Source organism: Lolium perenne, chromosome 7 (assembly GCF_019359855.2).
Source record: "Lolium perenne isolate Kyuss_39 chromosome 7, Kyuss_2.0, whole genome shotgun sequence".
Taxonomy (NCBI): Eukaryota; Viridiplantae; Streptophyta; class Magnoliopsida; order Poales; family Poaceae; genus Lolium; species Lolium perenne.
The window spans coordinates 145,156,546-145,175,302 of NC_067250.2; the positions used below are offsets into that span (position 1 = coordinate 145,156,546).

At 45.0% G+C, this 18,757-nt stretch overlaps 4 long non-coding RNA genes across 4 annotated transcripts; all 4 read left to right on the plus strand.

Annotated features, from left to right (window-relative positions):
• Positions 1 to 10,815: 10,815 nt before the first annotated feature.
• On the plus strand, positions 10,816 to 11,960 carry LOC139829892 (uncharacterized). The gene is made up of 3 exons (XR_011748738.1): positions 10,816 to 11,345; positions 11,438 to 11,698; positions 11,812 to 11,960. It is a non-coding gene; the product is annotated as an uncharacterized lncRNA (long non-coding RNA).
• Positions 11,961 to 12,492: 532 nt separating this feature from the next.
• On the plus strand, positions 12,493 to 13,988 carry LOC139833425 (uncharacterized). Its single transcript, XR_011749179.1, has 2 exons — positions 12,493 to 12,541; positions 13,753 to 13,988. It is a non-coding gene; the product is annotated as an uncharacterized lncRNA (long non-coding RNA).
• Positions 13,989 to 15,253: 1,265 nt separating this feature from the next.
• Positions 15,254 to 16,329, plus strand: LOC127318601 (uncharacterized). Its single transcript, XR_007862018.2, has 3 exons — positions 15,254 to 15,429; positions 15,522 to 15,782; positions 15,896 to 16,329. It is a non-coding gene; the product is annotated as an uncharacterized lncRNA (long non-coding RNA).
• A 166-nt stretch (positions 16,330 to 16,495) lies between these two features.
• On the plus strand, positions 16,496 to 18,072 carry LOC139833441 (uncharacterized). Its single transcript, XR_011749224.1, has 2 exons — positions 16,496 to 16,625; positions 17,837 to 18,072. It is a non-coding gene; the product is annotated as an uncharacterized lncRNA (long non-coding RNA).
• The last annotated feature ends 685 nt before the right edge of the window (positions 18,073 to 18,757 follow it).

Consider the following 18,757-nt stretch of genomic DNA (forward strand, 5'->3'; position numbering starts at 1 on the left):
TCATTAATTGATATGACACATCAACATTTTGCATGCATGTAGTTCATGATACTACTTATGATATTGTCATTGTGAGTAGTCTCCCTTTGTCCTAGAGTACAATGCCAATTTGTTTTCAGAGGCAAACTTAGACTAATACTTGGGCCCGCCAATTATGAGTTGCATGTCATTCAGAACTATATCATGGGGTGCTTGCTTCGATGAACTTTCCAATGGTATATTTTGCGGATGTCATAAAATTAAGCTGGTCATACTATTTCTATAGTGGGTAGTATCATGGTGTAGTATCATAGTCGCACTACATTTATTATTTTTTAGAATCTCAATGCAAATTTGTGTACAAAATTTGTTTAGCATTAACTTTTCTCGTTGTTTGCGCTATGATACAGTATCTACCTATGTTACACTAATCTCCTCTCTCCTACTTAATTAGCTGCCACATCAACATTTTTTTGGGACCAATGTGTATGATACTAGCACTATCATGTGGGTACCTAAATCTCGAGTCAAAGTTTGACACGAAACCGATGTGGACTTTATTCATGGTGGAAGGGAGTAACAATCATAAGCACATTATTATTATTGATTGAACAACATTTTATTTGATGTGCCATAAGAAGTTTAGAAACTCCTAGCCCCTGGAGGTGTCGTTTTGGCACACGCGTGCATATGCACCCATTATATAAAATAATAAAAAACAATTATATAAATGTTAATTTTTTTGGTATACGTTGTGACATCCTATGTTCGTTCATAAGTTTTCGTGGAAAAACGACATATTGTGTGGCGTGTACAAAAAAGGCAAAAAATGTACTGTACGTAGTCGTGTTACAACATCAAAATTTGTCTTTTTTGCAGGAGCCACCTTTTTTTTTGAGAAAACTTGTGTACCAACATAAAATGTCTAGATATACATGTAAAATTTTAGTTTAGAATTTTTTGACACTTTGAAATATGGATTCACATAATGGGAGCATATGCTCCTTTTGGACTTGAGACAACAAAACGGCTGTGTGATTGCTTCTAAAAGTAATAAAGCATCCTTATATCTCTATATTGTCTATATATCTATACCTCTACCTCTACCCCCCATGGATTCTTGAACAGACGTACAGTACTAGTAGGGCCTACTATTTATTATTATTATTACCTACTGCAGCCAAAATTTAATATCATCGAGCAGTAAAATTCCCCGCCAACGCCCAAATATCTCGCGCCGCAAAGTTTCAGATCTGCGAATATTTTTTTCCCTCAAAAGAAGGACTGCGAAATTCCCTTCGACTCCTCTATCGCCCAGCTTCGCCCTAGTTTCGCCCGCAAGCCCTCAGAGAAACCGCCCCTCTTACCTACCTCCAGACCTTCACGGCCGCCGTGCCGGAAAATCACCGCCGCACTTCGCCGTTCAAGCTGCCACGGCTTCAAACCCCGAGGCTGCCCTATCCGCTTGATCCGCACCTACTCCGGCGTCCACCGCACCGTATCTCGTTCGCTAACTCTATCGACCACCGCACCTGACCAGCTTCGCCGACACCGACGCCCCCGTGCACTGCACATCATCTGCTTCACCGACCTTCTAGTCCGGCCGGCACGCTGAACACTTCATCGACCGCCCAGCATGTCCTTCTCCGACCCCCCAAGATCTGCTTCCCCGGCACCCACCGCAACAGCAGCCCCCTCGCCGACCTCCACATCACCCGTAAGAACGCGGAACACGTCTAAACGCCGCCCAGAAATAGGTAACCAGACATCCTTGCGCGTTTTGTTCTGTTTAGGAGTATTGCAGCTGACTATATTTCTGAATTCGTGCTATATTTTTAACTTACAAGTGCTTGCGTTGGTAACCACCTCATCCTTTAGATTTAAACACGACACATAAGTATTTTTTCCCTGAACTAACCCACCCATTTGCTGAAACTCTACATGGTATCAGAGCCTAGGTTTCCTTCCTGCTAGTGCTAGCCGCCCCAAACAGTACCATACAAGTTCTTCCTTTGACCACAAAAACCACCGTTGAGATGTAGAAATCCAGGCGGCGGGAGGCCGCATCAGGTGCTCTGCGTGGGTTGCGGCTATCACACACAGCGATGAGAGTTGTGTGAGATCGGCGGCTGCTCGCGCGGGGACAAAAAAGAGGGTGAAGATCGTTTCGGTTTAGAAAGGAGAGAAGAGGAAGTTAATCCGTGGCAGAGAGATCTGGATCCGTGCGAGGTGGAGATGTTGGAGGCGTGCGGAGTGGGCCGAGCCTTTGAGCGTAGGGCGGAGCCGGAGGTTGGTGCTGGACGTTGACCAGCGCGAGCCGGTCGATGTGGCCAGGTGCGGTCTGCCAGGTTGGCCAAGGCGGCGCCATCCAAGTGGAAGTGAGGAGAAAATGGAGATGTGAGGCTGTGAGGATATGTTGTGATGGAGTTGATGAGGCTGCGGTTGAGTCGTGATGGAGTTGATGAGGCTGCGGTTGAGTCGTGATGGAGTTGATGAGGCTGCGGTTTAGTGGTGATGGTGATGGTTGTGGATTTGTCCAGGGGAAAGGCATGCATGCCTGAGGTGAGACTGGTTGAGGCCTGACCGGGGGATAGGCATGGGTGCTTGAGGAGTGGATGGTTGAGGCAGGAGTTGGCTGGGGGTTTGTGGGAGAGACGGAAGAGGTCAGTGGCCGGGCAGAGTGGAGAAGAGAGGCTGAGGACATTGAGGCGAGTGTGGATGGTTCTGCGGAACTTGTGTGGTGAGGCAGCCGGGGTTGTTGAGGACGTGTATGGTTAGGAGTTGTGCGTATCCCAGATGGTTGAAGCTGGATGTCTTTGCTGCTGTTGAAGAGATGAATCGAGATGACAAGATGATGGAAAGTGCAATGATGTCATGTATCCTAGGAGTTATGCTGAAAGTTCATTACTCGTAGTTGTCATATGTGTCATGTTGTTGTTGCAAGATGGCCATGGTTGTTTACCCATGATCATCTTGAGGGGGTGTGTTGGACCATGAGTGAGTTTAGTAGTAGCGATGTAGTAATATTGTATCCAGTGTGAGGCCCATAGAGGCCCATGTCCAGTGGTATTGTGACCCTAACTCAGATGATATAAATACAGAGTGTGGTGGTCTGAGTGATCTAACCCACCCATTCGCTAAAACTCCACAAAATATGAGCCACCAATCACGAGCCGTTGAATGCTCTACATGTCCACGATTGACAAAAACAACAACAACAACAACAACAACAAAGCCTTTATTCCCAAACGAGTTGGGGGTAGGCTATACAAGTCCACCATTGACACGATTACAATTTCTCACTATTTGGCCGTAGGCTACTGCTCTAGTTACATCATGTTTGATATCTTTCTGCGATCATGTATTACATGTTTATGCACGTCATAATGCTTCTACTACTGTTTGGTGTCAATTTAATTATAGCAAATCCTTGACTCGTAACTATTTGTTGTTATTACACTTGCAGCAGGCACATCTTACACTCAGAAACGTAGAGTAAAGCTCGCCTATAATCATGTAAGTACCTGCTGTTTTTTGTATATTGCTTAATGCAAACTTCTATATCTTGGATCTTGTTTCTGTTTACAATTGGCCTCTCCTTCATGCAGAGGAGAAACAGTGAGGCACCAGGTTCTTCTGTCCAAGTACCTGATGAGGTCCGTGTGACTCAAAAAAAAAAGCTCACGTAAGTTCCCTGTTTTTTTTGGAATGTTAATTTACCTCCTGTGCGTAGTTCAATTGCATCATTTTCTGTATGTTGCACTACCTAAGGTGCCTAATGGAATCTAATAAAATATATACAATGACCATATGGAACATTGCACACTGCCTTTGACCCATCTGGCATCCGGCATGCCTGGGTATAAGTTACATGATTTGGCTATCTTAAACAAGTCCTGAAATTCTATTATGTTAATTTTTTGCCTGTTGCTTCATTGAGTTTGCCTGTTGTTCCATGGCTAGTGCATGAAGTTTGATAGAAATGATCCTAGCTGAAATGATGCACTTCGTGTTTTTTTATTGCTTTATTCCTTACCTAGCTTCCTATTCTACTTGAAACATGATTGCTTTATTCCTAACCTAGCTTCCTATTCTACTTGAAACATGATTGCTTTATTCCTAACCTAGCTTCCTATTCTACTTGAAACATGATTGCTTTATTCCTAACCTAGCTTCCTATTCTACTTAAAACATTGTGAAAAAAATAGTTATATTACTTGTTTAAATGTCTAGCTTTGTTTTTCTGAGTCCCATTGACATGATGTGGTATATCCATATTCAAATGATCTGGTTGTTTATATAATACGCCCCATGTTCAATTGCTTCATTCATTTTCTAGTAATCTACTAGTAAGTAGCACGTGCTTTGCACGTCACGACGTATATAATTTTAAAATATATTTCCATATTTTATTTGATGTCGATAATTATTATTTTTTGCTAAAATTAGTCACAAAGCCTAAAGTTTGGCTTTTGAAAAACTAATACACCCTAAAAGAAGTAATGGAAGGAGTAATATGTGAGTTCACTACAATTAAGTTTTTTAGTCAGTATGAAATGGAAGTATACCCTAATACGAAAGTGACACAACTTTTTCATGGACACCCCATTAGGATTATGTATATTTTTGTGATTAGAGTCAAGAATTTTTAAGGATCTATCTTACCTTTTGCGGCATGCATATTGCACGGCAAGACTATCTAATTTATATATTTCTACCATATTTTTTGAAATTTAAAATACATTATCCAATATCTATGTATAAATTTACTACCTCAATACTTTTTATGTGACCCACACATGGCCACCGTTAGATTTTATATCAAAACTGGTTGTCATGGGGAAAAAAGTTAGACCTTAATATGAGTAAATATGAAATATTAGTACTAAATTAATATATAATATTTTATCAGCCTTGGTTGGTGGACCAATGAACTTAGTATCTTCGAGCTTGAAGATGGTTCTTGTAACATAGTAATTGCTATTTGTTTTCCTAGCACAGAATTATATATCAATATCTTCACATAACCATGTACGACGAAGATGATATTTTTACAGTGCCAATGTAGACGATGGCTTGTGCTTCTATAAACTCCCAAAACAAAAATGTTTTCTTGAGTAAAACAAAAGAACGGCTGAGATTAAATGATACATGTTTGGTATTAGGGGCGAGATGGCTGAGATTAAATGATACCATGATACCCTTTCGGGGGATTACACTATTTTAAATTTTGAGGGTATATGAAAGCTGAAGCCTTAGATTTTGTTGGCAAGTGAATGTTGTCATTGGCCCTGTTATGGATTTTGCATTTCATTGCCACTACTTGTACTGACATCTCGCTTCATTCGTGTTTAATTCGGTCCCGTTGGTACTCGAACCCGGGTGGGCTGGCTGCGCACTCGCAAGCCTTGCCACTGAGCTAGCACTCAGTTCTCAGATTAAGCAATGCCTCGTTATGCTTTTTAAATGTTATGGCACTTCATACAAGCCATAAAATTAATTGTTGCATTGACCTTCTACGTTGTCGAAGGCACTATCTGTCATACATTATTTTCCTAATTGTATCCAATCCAACATGCACATGTTTTGACTGTATTTGGCTATTTGCTAGATTTCTTCTGTGCAGTGACCTGGCTTCGCTATTGGGCACATGATGTCTAGTTGCTTGGTTCATTGTATACATCATCGCCATGATCTAGTTTGGTTTGTTCTAAGAGGCATGTGGCTTAACTAGTTTCTTTGTTATATCTGCCCATGGTTCTTTCAAAATTATGTCAATGCAAGGTCGTTTGTTTGCCGTGTATTGTATTGCATTTTAACTTGTTTTGGCTTAGTTTCAGCCTGCAAACAAAGCTGTAATGTCGTAGGGACAACCCATTTATCAAGTGTTGCGGTCATTTCACGAGCAACAAAGGATAAAGTGGCACATGCTCTCATTGGTCCACTGAGTCCAGTACACCAACCGTTCCAGAAGAAATAGATGTACGAGGCTCTATTTTTGATTGCTTGCTATGTTATATCAGCTCAATGATGCTCTTGAAATTGGAGGTCTTTTATTGCATCATATGATGTTGTAACTTGTTTTATCTAAATTTCAGGCTTCAAATAAAGCTACAAAGCCAGAAGCAAGGGCCAATGCCTCAAGTATTGATGTTTCACAAAGCAGCAGTGAGAGTGCATATTGCTCGCATAGGCCCATGGTATCTATTGCTCAACTTAATCCGGCACAAAGAGATTTGGGGGATGCACTCCAAGAGGCAGTTGATATATTTGGGCGGGAAAACAAAGATGCTGATGAAATAATTGCCAACACACGCCAAGAGATACATGAATTGAAAAATAGGCAAACTTTGACAGAAAATGTTCTAAAGAATCTCCTATGCACTTGTCATGGTAAGCCAGTTGTGATGTGTCTGGGAATTGAAGGTGTCTAAATAAACTTTTGTTGGTGGTAAGCTAGCAAGATAGATGGTCCTTATTATAGTCAGGCATGCCAACTTGTATGATTAAAAGTAGTTCGTACACATTAAATCTACCATCTGCATTTTTCTCTGTAATAACTTTTCTTTTTACACAACTCAAAACTTGTCATGCTAATATGAAATTCGAGATGGCAAAACCTGGGAAAGATAAAGATATCACCAAAAACTCTTTCCTGCGAAATGCTGGGTTTTGAAGCCCAAGTCCAAGTCTTTCTCTGCTCAAGTTTTGGAGGAACAACTCCAAGTAGAACGAGTTGCAACAGCTATGCTAAGAACAAAAGTTGACATGTTGAGATCGAGATTAGAAGCATGTGATGCCCTACTGCACGAGGCCAATCAAGTTCGTTCTAATCTCCCAAAGACTAAGAAAATGCCATAGATAATTGGAGATGAACACTACATAGTGAGTACATTGGTCTTGTGAAATGTTTCCTTAGATTATCGCACCGTTCCTACTTTTGTTGGTGGATGCATTTATCTGCGGTTGGGATCAACTTGGTAGTTGTTCCTGTGGATGTTATATAAATTAATTGCATAGCCTTTTTCAGTCAGTTCAAACTTAAATGGTATCATAGCCAAGGTCTCAAGTTTGAATTGTCGAACGTGTGGTTTAATTTAATCTCAGTCGGGCGGCAAAATCTCCCACCAGTCCTGAAATATTTCAAACGCATTTTTGAATGGGATTAAGAAGATAGGGACTATAGATCATGATCATGGTAGTGACCGGTATTTAATGTGATGATGATTTGATTTTGCACTCGGCCTTGAACAGAGGTACTAGTACGGTCTCACAATTTTTTATCATTATAGTTGGACCTTAGCCAAATTCAAAATCTCATAGCGGCAAAACTTCCCGCCCACAAAATACAAAAATTTCACACGCTTCCAAATTCCCATTCTACCCCTGTGGAGATGACAGCAAAGTCGGTTGGTGGGGGGGTATGCCCGTCATTTTTTCGATCACCACCTCCCTAGCCCGGAAACCCTCCCAAAAAAAATTCATTTCCCTCAGACCACCCACCGGAACTTCCAAGTCCCTCTCTCCCACCTCCACGACCACCGAACCGGAACATCCCCGCCGGACGTCCCTGGCCTACCCGAGGCCTCGCGATCCTCGTCATCAGGCTGCCTGCCGGAGCCGCTTCATCGACGCCATCATCAACCGGACCAGATCATCCCCGCCGAACCTCGAAACCGTATGCTCATCCAGCAGTCTACCGCAGTCGCTTCAGATGCGGTATCGTCCACCCCATCGGAGCCGTCGTCCACCGCATCGGATCTTCCTCACCGACACCGCTGTGCATGAACCGGATCTGCTTCACCGGCGCCGTGCATGATCTAAACTCTTCTACTGTCGCTTTTCTATTGCTTGCCTGCAAGTTCTTGTTTAATCTTGGGGGAACCTGTTTGTGCTAACGATGCGCCGTTACGTTTTTTGCAGATGAGATGAGTAACCATGAATTGTAATGGCCGTCTCTCCAACCCCAAGTAGCACATGTAGCGTACTTCATCACCGGATCTATCAACCCCAGGAAGATCTGCTGTGACTCCCACGGAGTGCTTCTCCTAATGTAAGTCCCTTGTTTTAGCGCCATGTTCTGGGTTTAGATGCTTGTTTGTCTGAATCTCTTTTAGTTCATTCCTAGCTATGACCGTAACACCTTGCTATTTTCTAGTTCATTTCTAACTTTAAGTGATTGAACATTTTGGTTTGCATTCCCTGCTCTGTAGATGTAGCCATCATAACTTCTATCTTGCTCAGTCGTTGTTACAAAAATTATAGGCTGCTACTATTTTGTTCATGCCAATCTTGTTCTCCCTGAACATGTTGGTTTGCATTCCCTGTACTATAGGTGATGCCATTGTTATTTCTATCTACTTCATCGTAAGCTAACAAAGTAACTGCCTGCTATTAGTTCCTGCATGCTATCGCTCTGCCATCCTGCATTACAAATTTATTTGAACTCGTCACAGCAGCTACTTCCATCATAATTTTGTCTGCCATCTGATTCTTCAAAAGCTGCAATATTAACTTGTTTCTCTTAATTGGCATGGCGCTCACATATACAATGGTGAACATATTGGTGTGCATTCCCTCTTCTACAAGTTCACAGGTGATCCCACTATATTCCGTTTCTGGTCCATCCTAAGCCGTAGCATTAACTATCCTATATGTGTTGCTCATTACAACTTTATATCCCGAAACAAATTGATTTGTTTCCCTTATCTACAAGTTTATGAGTGATGCCATTATAACTCCTATCTGTTTTATTCCTAGCTATTATAGTAACATCCTGCTATTATTTAGTTCATGGCCAATTTTAAGTAATTGCACATGTTGGTTCGCATTCCCTGCTCTATAGCTTTTGGAATCGTAACTTCTATATTTGGTTTACATTCCCTGCTCTGTAGATCTAGCCATCATAACTTTATCTTGCTCAGTCGTTGTTAAAAAAATTATGGCCTGCTACTATGTTGTTTGTGCCAATTTTTTACTCCATGAACATGTTGGCTTGCATTCCCTGTACTACAGGTGATGCCATTGTTTTGTACCTAGTTCATTGTAAGCTAACAAAGTAAGGACTTAGTTTGGCATGCTATCACTCTGCTATCTAGCCTGTAGTACAAATAAACTTGTCATACTACTAGATAATAATTTTGCGTGACATCTTGTTCTTCAAAAGCTGCATTATTGACTTGTTTCTCTGACTTGGCATGACGCTCACATATGGAATGCTGAACATATTGGTTTGCATTCCCTCTTATACAAGTTCGCAGGTGATCCCACTATATTCTGTATCTGGTCCATCCTAAGCTCCAGCATTAACTATCCTCTATGTGTTGCTCATTACAAGTTTATATCCCGAAACATCTTGATTTGCATCCCCTTCACTATAAGTTCAGGAGTAGTATTTAGTTCACGGCCAAAATGATGTAATTGCACTTGGCACATGTTGGTTCACATTCCCTCCTCTTTAGCTTTTGCCATCGTAACTTCTATTTTTGGTTTACATTCCCTGCTCTGTAGATGTATCCATCATAACTTCATCTTGCTCAGTCGTTGTTACAAAATTTATAGCCTGCTACTATGTTGTTCATGCCAATCTTGTACTCCCTGAACATGTTGGTTTGCATGGGACTCGACAGTAGTAAGTCTGCTGTTTCATTCTAACATGCTCTGTTATATTGGCTATTGGTATGCGACATGCACTCTTCGTTTGCTTATTGTGCGCATTACAATGATCTTGTTATAACGACGAAATGATTAGTTCCAAATTCTTTGGCAAACAATATTGTAGTGTCTTTGCCTTTCCATTGTTGTTGTCTTAACTTGTAATGTCTTTGTTTCAGATATAGGTGCTGCATGGACAACTTAAAAGATTGCCGGATCGCTTCATTGTATTGCTAGGTTTAATTACCATTCAATTTCTCTGGGTTCTATAATATTTTTTCAAAGCCTTGCAGCTGATGTAATATTTAGTTAGTTTTTATAGTTCTTTCGCGTATTTTTTCTTTGGTGCTTGTGGTAAGTGAGGCTATCCGACAGAAATCATGTGCTGCGTAAATATTCTCAGTAAATCACAAATTCCCATCACTTAAACGACCCAATTAAGCGAAATCACACATGTGCCGGCCCGCAAAATCCTAAAGCGCCTATTATGCCGGCATATAAACACTAACTAAATGGGCTGGCCCACGTACTTATTGGGCCAGCCCACTTAGTTTAAGGTGGACCCCACCCACTACTGGGCCGGCCCAGTAACAGAAAAGTGGGCCCCACAAGCTTATTGGGCCGGCCCGCTAACTCGTCGAGCCAGCCCACCTGATTTATCGTGGACCCCACATACTAATTGGGCCGGCCCACTAACTTGTTGGGCCAGCCCAAAAGCTTTTGTGGTGGGCCCCACACACTAAATGGGCCGACCCTTTAACAGGATAGTGGGACCCACCAGCTTTTTGGCCCGGCCCACTATCTTGTTGGGCCAGCCCACTTGCTATATGGTGGACCCCACATACTAAATGGGCCGGCCCTTTAACAGGTAAGTGGGTGTAACGACCCGGAAAAAAACCCTATATTAGTTTTTCTCCGTTGCTTGTTTTTCCGTGTCGTTCCAAGTTCATCATCATGCATGCATAATCATCCACATGTCTTTGACAAAATAAAATTATTTCTATAAAACCTAATTATTTTGTTTTCTCTATCTCGCCTCTCTAGTTGAATTCAAATTTTTGATCGAATTCAAACTATGTTTCAAACCAGTTTTAAAACAAAGAGGAAAAGAATTTAAAAGAAAACCCCTAACCCTCTAAACCTGGGCCTTTCTCTGGCCTCTTCTCCTTCCCTCCTCGGTGGCCTTTATCCCTTCTCCATCTGGCCCAACTTCCTCTGGCCCGTACCCCTTCAGGAGCCCGGCTCCTTCTCCCTCTTCTTTTATCGTCGTCTTCTCCCCAAACCAGAGAGAGCACGCACGAGGCGTGACCCTCCCGTGGCTCACGTCACCCACCACCGCACCACAGTACCTGCTCCCTTCCCCTTCTTAAATCCCCCTGGAAACCCTAGCCCTTCTCCCACCCTCGCGCCGCCATCTTCCTCCTCTTCTTCCCATCTTACTCCTCTCTCTGTGAACAAAACGAAGGGAAAAAAACCCCACAGTACCTCCTCCACCCACCATGGCGCCGCCGCTGCAGGTCGCCCCTCGCCAAGCTAAAGCCACCGAAAGAAGCGGCTCGTCTTCCTCTCCATCCTCCCCAAAGGAATCGACCGGGGGCTCGCTACTTCACCGGCAAATTCGCCGTTTCTTCTTCAACTCCGGCGACCGAATTCTTCGATTCCGGCCGCCCTCGTCCCCCTCCGACCATACCAAGCCCGCCTTCATCTTCCTGGTAACATCGCGCGTCCCCTGGACCCCTTCGGCACCTTACTCCCCGCCGGTTTGCTTCCCCCCCACGACGTTGACCGCCTCCCGTCGCTGCAGGTACCCGACGCCGACGCCGCTCCGGTGCCTCCCCGGCTCCAAGTCCTTCATGGCTGGAGTCCCCATGCTCTTCCGCATCGAACGTGCCCGCTCCCGACGCCCCTCGTTTCCTACTTCGTGAGATCGACATCAGACCAGGACCTCACGCCATGGCCGCCATGGACATGTTCCAACCTGTCTGTTTCCTCTACAGCATACGCAGGCCTGAACCCCTTCGGGACCGTGTCGTTTCGCACTACACGCACCAACCAGCACGTGCAGGTACTGGTCAACATACCTAGATCCTCCGTTCATGTTTCTGCTAAGATCCATCTCCCAGGCATCAATCAAAATGCTGCGCTGTTTCTAATAATCACTAATCTGTTGTATCTCAGTTGGTTATCTGCTTGTTCCTACACTATGCGACCAAGGATCAATTCACAGCCTGGGCGAATAAACACATCTTTTTGCAATAAATCCCCTCTGCCTCAGTCGCACCTAATGGACCTCAGCCCAATAGGCCGCCAGTCCGATCTCGCCCAGCACAGCATGTAGCAACCCCCTTTCGGCCCAGATCCCATCTCCAATTCTTATTCTATATAGTCAAATACAAATCTGTTTCTACTTTGTCAATGCAAATTCAAATGCAAATATTTTATATATGAATTTTGATCAGAAAAATGTAAGGAACATGAATATGCCATCCATTCATCTGGTTCAACCTCGCATCATGTCGCGCGTTGATAGTCATGCATGTTCACCTAACATATATGCGGAGTATTTCGGATACCGACTATGGTTTCCCCGCTCCGTTTAACTTTGAAGTAGCGCACCCTTGCCATGTTGTACCATGCTAATCCACCCTTAAATTTGGCGATATAAAATGCAACTCCAACCTAATTTGTTTGTTCGGGGTTCCGACTCCGATTAATATGGATAAGTTGCATCGCATCATGTTTGTCATGCCATGCATATTATATTATGATCATGCTGATTCTTTTGCCGTAGTAGTAAGATTTGCATCCGTTGTGTGTTCCAGCATTTGCTTCTTCTCGGATAAGATCACGAAGTGTTGATGTGAGGTACGACGAGTTCTCCGACAAGTTCTTCTGCAGCTTTTCACAGGCGAGCCCACCCCTTCACCTATTTTACTTTTACATGCTCTTTTGATCTATTGCTATCCTTATGTTGCGATTCTGTTGTGTCACGTGTCCTATCCACCTGTTACCTATATGTCCGAGATACACCTCCTCGCCCTACCTATTGTTTGTTGTTTGCCAGCTTTGCGAGTCGTAGGCGAGTTTAGGGTCTTGTTGATATCTCGAGATGTTCGGGATATCTTGTTGGGAGGTTTTCACATGCTTTATCAGTTGTTGGAGATACACATGCTTTACTTAATTGTTAACAACTAAAATTGTAAGCAGAGGCATCTGTGAGCCCCTTTGCGAAAGCATCGGAACTTTGACTTGCTAATGTCCCCTAGGACCCGAGTTCTTGTTATCTGTTCCGAGATTGAGCGCTCTACCCGTACGTGGCGGAATGGGACCCCCATCACCCACTACCTTTCCTCGAGTCTGTTTATTGGGAGCCACAACCTTGGTTTTATTTGCCCATATGCACGATGCACGATTTACTTCCTGTTGCCTTCGGGTGTTTATTTCTGTACTGTACTCATAACGCGGGACTCCTTATCCTTGGCCGGTCGTTAGTGCCCGCCTTGGAAGCCGTCGCAAACCTCTGGGTCCGTATCGGAGTACGGCCGAACTTCGTCACGGGTAGCTTAGTTGGGTGGCTCCCATTAAACTTTCTCTTACATTGGGAACGGTCTTGTTGTTAGACTCCACCTGTAGTAAGTGGGTTCGAGCATGCGTATGGTTACATTTGGGCAACCCCTGCAGGGTGTATATCTTATCGATAAGCCGTGTCCGCGATTATGGACGACTTGGAATTGTATAGCTTGATCATAGAACAACTTACACTTTTTTTTCCTGTTGTTAATAAATTGCTAATAAAACCCTTTCAAAAGTGTGTGTGCCTTTGCAATACCTCTTGGCGAAGGGGGATCGCATCGGCTGTGTTATGTTTGCAGAGTATAGAACTGTTACCTTGTGCGCTCTCTTATCTTCTCTGAGTAGACGGATGTTGTAGCGAGTCTCTATTGGATAGTAGCTTTGCTGCCGCTAAACCCCACATATAGCCGGGTGAAGTTTATACCGCCCACCAGCGAGCATAGCTGGTCTTGTCTCGCAAGTACGTGCCAATGGTACTTACCCTCGCCTCCTTTTCTTTTTGTCTCCTCCCCCTTTTGTCGGCAACCGATGGCCCGACTTTGACAGGTACGAGATGACGACGTTAGCAAGGTTACCCTTCCGGCTTGGCCTGGGCAGGGTTATGGACGCCACTGGTTATCTTCAGGACTCTTAGTCCAATTTGTATCTTGTCCGTACTCGGACGTATTCGATCTTCTGTATGATTTGGATCTTTGTATTGTATATTTGTATCTTGACTCGTTAGAGTCGTTGTTGTAATATATGTATCTTGTGGGCTCTATTGTAATCCTGTTGTAATGTTACCGCTCGTGTTAATTCCTCTGGCATCACGTGTGTGATTCTTCGCGCACGTCGTGTCGGAGGGCGTCTCTGAATCGATATCGTGCGGATTTCGGCGGGATCGCTGGAATCCTCATGGTACCGGTTTCGGGGCGTCACAAGTTGGTATCAGAGCCTCAGGTTGACGGTACCCCACTAGTCCAGCCTGTAGGATAACCTTGCCAACGGACGTTGTTTTGTAGAGTGTCAAAACTATTTTCGAAAAATTCGTTGGATAGTTCTGACTAGCTCTGATTTTCTCCTTACCTATATTCTTTCTCCTCTTATCTATGCGAGTTTTGAGTCTTCTCTCTTATCTGAGCTTTCCTGAGTCTTAGGATTCTACGCGGGTTGGACGATCTTTGCCTTTATCCTAATAGGTCCGACCTTCGGAGGATCCCGACAGCAGCGCATCATCAACAACGGAACAACGACTTCTTGTTAGTGGTGTCGCCGATCAGCATGGAGCAAGAACTCTTGTTAGTGGTGTCGAGGATATCGACACGTCGCCTGAAGACCCGATAGTTCCCCTCTCTCCCCGTACCATGGCGTGGAACCTCGGGGCGAGGTTCCTTGTTAGTGGTGTCGATTGTAACGACCCGGAAAAAAACCCTATATTAGTTTTTCTCCGTTGCTTGTTTTTCCGTGTCGTTCCAAGTTCATCATCATGCATGCATAATCATCCACATGTCTTTGACAAAATAAAATTATTTCTATAAAACCTAATTATTTTGTTTTCTCTATCTCGCCTCTCTAGTTGAATTCAAATTTTTGATCGAATTCAAACTATGTTTCAAACCAGTTTTAAAACAAAGAGGAAAAGAATTTAAAAGAAAACCCCTAACCCTCTAAACCTGGGCCTTTCTCTGGCCTCTTCTCCTTCCCTCCTCGGTGGCCTTTATCCCTTCTCCATCTGGCCCAACTTCCTCTGGCCCGTACCCCTTCAGGAGCCCGGCTCCTTCTCCCTCTTCTTTTATCGTCGTCTTCTCCCCAAACCAGAGAGAGCACGCACGAGGCGTGACCCTCCCGTGGCTCACGTCACCCACCACCGCACCACAGTACCTGCTCCCTTCCCCTTCTTAAATCCCCCTGGAAACCCTAGCCCTTCTCCCACCCTCGCGCCGCCATCTTCCTCCTCTTCTTCCCATCTTACTCCTCTCTCTGTGAACAAAACGAAGGGAAAAAAACCCCACAGTACCTCCTCCACCCACCATGGCACCGCCGCTGCAGGTCGCCCCTCGCCAAGCTAAAGCCACCGAAAGAAGCGGCTCGTCTTCCTCTCCATCCTCCCCAAAGGAATCGACCGGGGGCTCGCTACTTCACCGGCAAATTCGCCGTTTCTTCTTCAACTCCGGCGACCGAATTCTTCGATTCCGGCCGCCCTCGTCCCCCTCCGACCATACCAAGCCCGCCTTCATCTTCCTGGTAACATCACGCGTCCCCTGGACCCCTTCGGCACCTTACTCCCCGCTGGTTTGCTTCCCCCCCACGACGTTGACCGCCTCCCGTCGCTGCAGGTACCCGACGCCGACGCCGCTCCGGTGCCTCCCCGGCTCCAAGTCCTTCATGGCTGGAGTCCCCATGCTCTTCCGCATCGAACGTGCCCGCTCTCGACGCCCCTCGTTTCCTACTTCGTGAGATCGACATCAGACCAGGACCTCACGCCATGGCCGCCATGGACATGTTCCAACCTGTCTGTTTCCTCTACAGCATACGCAGGCCTGAACCCCTTCGGGACCGTGTCGTTTCGCACTACACGCACCAACCAGCACGTGCAGGTACTGGTCAACATACCTAGATCCTCCGTTCATGTTTCTGCTAAGATCCATCTCCCAGGCATCAATCAAAATGCTGCGCTGTTTCTAATAATCACTAATCTGTTGTATCTCAGTTGGTTATCTGCTTGTTCCTACACTATGCGACCAAGGATCAATTCACAGCCTGGGCGAATAAACACATCTTTTTGCAATAAATCCCCTCTGCCTCAGTCGCACCTAATGGACCTCAGCCCAATAGGCCGCCAGTCCGATCTCGCCCAGCACAGCATGTAGCAACCCCCTTTCGGCCCAGATCCCATCTCCAGTTCTTATTCTATATAGTCAAATACAAATCTGTTTCTACTTTGTCAATGCAAATTCAAATGCAAATATTTCATATATGAATTTTGATCAGAAAAATGTAAGGAACATGAATATGCCATCCATTCATCTGGTTGCACCTCGCATCATGTCGCGCGTTGATAGTCGTGCATGTTCACCTAACATATATGCGGAGTATTTCGGATACCGACTATGGTTTCCCCGCTCCGTTTAACTTTGAAGTAGCGCACCCTTGCCATGTTGTACCATGCTAATCCACCCTTAAATTTGGCGATATAAAATGCAACTCCAACCTAATTTGTTTGTTCGGGGTTCCGACTCCGATTAATATGGATAAGTTGCATCGCATCATGTTTGTCATGCCATGCATATTATATTATGATCATGCTGATTCTTTTGCCGTAGTAGTAAGATTTGCATCCGTTGTGTGTTCCAGCATTTGCTTCTTCTCGGATAGGATCACGAAGTGTTGATGTGAGGTACGACGAGTTCTCCGACAAGTTCTTCTGCAGCTTTTCACAGGCGAGCCCACCCCTTCACCTATTTTATTTTTACATGCTCTTTTGATCTATTGCTATCCTTATGTTGCGATTCTGTTGTGTCACGTGTCCTATCCACCTGTTACCTATATGTTCGAGATACACCTCCTCGCCCTACCTATTGTTTGTTGTTTGCCAGCTTTGCGAGTCGTAGGTGAGTTTAGGGTCTTGTTGATATCTCGAGATGTTCGGGATATCTTGTTGGGAGGTTTTCACATGCTTTATCAGTTGTTGGAGATACACATGCTTTACTTAATTGTTAACAACTAAAATTGTAAGCAGAGGCATCTGTGAGCCCCTTTGCGAAAGCATCGGAACTTTGACTTGCTAATGTCCCCTAGGACCCGAGTTCTTGTTATCTGTTCCGAGATTGAGCGCTCTACCCGTACGTGGGGGAATGGGACCCCCATCACCCACTACCTTTCCTCGAGTCTGTTTATTGGGAGCCACAACCTTGGTTTTATTTGCCCATATGCACGATGCACGATTTACTTCCTGTTGCCTTCGGGTGTTTATTTCTGTACTGTACTCATAACGCGGGACTCCTTATCCTTGGCCGGTCGTTAGTGCCCGCCTTGGAAGCCGTCGCAAACCTCTGGGTCCGTATCGGAGTACGGCCGAACTTCGTCACGGGTAGCTTAGTTGGGTGGCTCCCATTAAACTTTCTCTTGCATTGGGAACGGTCTTGTTGTTAGACTCCACCTGTAGTAAGTGGGTTCGAGCATGCGTATGGTTACATTTGGGCAACCCCTGCAGGGTGTACATCTTATCGATAAGCCGTGTCCGCGATTATGGACGACTTGGAATTGTATAGCTTGATCATAGAACAACTTACACCTTTTTTTCCTGTTGTTAATAAATTGCTAATAAAACCCTTTCAAAAGTGTGTGTGCCTTTGCAATACCTCTTGGCGAAGGGGGATCGCATCGGCTGTGTTATGTTTGCAGAGTATAGAACTGTTACCTTGTGCGCTCTCTTATCTTCTCTGAGTAGACGGATGTTGTAGCGAGTCTCTATTGGATAGTAGCTTTGCTGCCGCTAAACCCCACATATAGTCGGGTGAAGTTTATACCGCCCACCAGCGAGCATAGCTGGTCTTGTCTCGCAAGTACGTGCCAATGGTACTTACCCTCGCCTCCTTTTCTTTTTGTCTCCTCCCCCTTTTGTCGGCAACCGATGGCCCGACTTTGACAGGTACGAGATGACGACGTTAGCAAGGTTACCCTTCCGGCTTGGCCTGGGCAGGGTTATGGACGCCACTGGTTATCTTCAGGACTCTTAGTCCAATTTGTATCTTGTCCGTACTCGGACGTATTCGATCTTCTGTATGATTTGGATCTTTGTATTGTATATTTGTATCTTGACTCGTTAGAGTCGTTGTTGTAATATATGTATCTTGTGGGCTCTATTGTAATCCTGTTGTAATGTTACCGCTCGTGTTAATTCCTCTGGCATCACGTGTGTGATTCTTCGCGCACGTCGTGTCGGAGGGCGTCTCTGAATCGATATCGTGCGGATTTCGGCGGGATCGCTGGAATCCTCATGGTACCGGTTTCGGGGCATCACAGTGGGACCCAGCTGTGTTTTTGGCCCGGCCCACTATCTTGTTGGGCCGGTCCACTTGCTATACGGTGGGCCCCACATACTAAATGGGCCGGCCCTTTAACAGGAAAGTGGGACCCACCACTGTTTTGGCTCGGCCCACTTTCTTGTTGGGCCGGCCCACTTGCTATATGGTGGACCCCACATACTAAATGGGCCGGCCCTTTAAAAAGGAAAGTGGGACCCACCTGTGTTTTTGGCCCGGCCCACTATCTTCTTGGGCTGGCCCACTTGCTATATGGTGGACCCCACATACTAAATGGGCCGGCCCATTAACAGGAAAGTGGGACCCACCTGTGTTTTTGGCCCGGCCCACTGGCTTGTTGGGCCAGCCCATTTGATCTATTGTGGACCCCACGTACTAAATGGGCCGGCCCGATAGCAGGAAAGTGGGACCCACATGCTAATTGGGCCGGCCCAATAACTTCTTGGGCCGGCCCACTTGCTTCAAGGTGGACCCCACTTCTTAAATGGGCCGGCCCATTAAAGGTTTGACCAGTCAACCTGAGATGT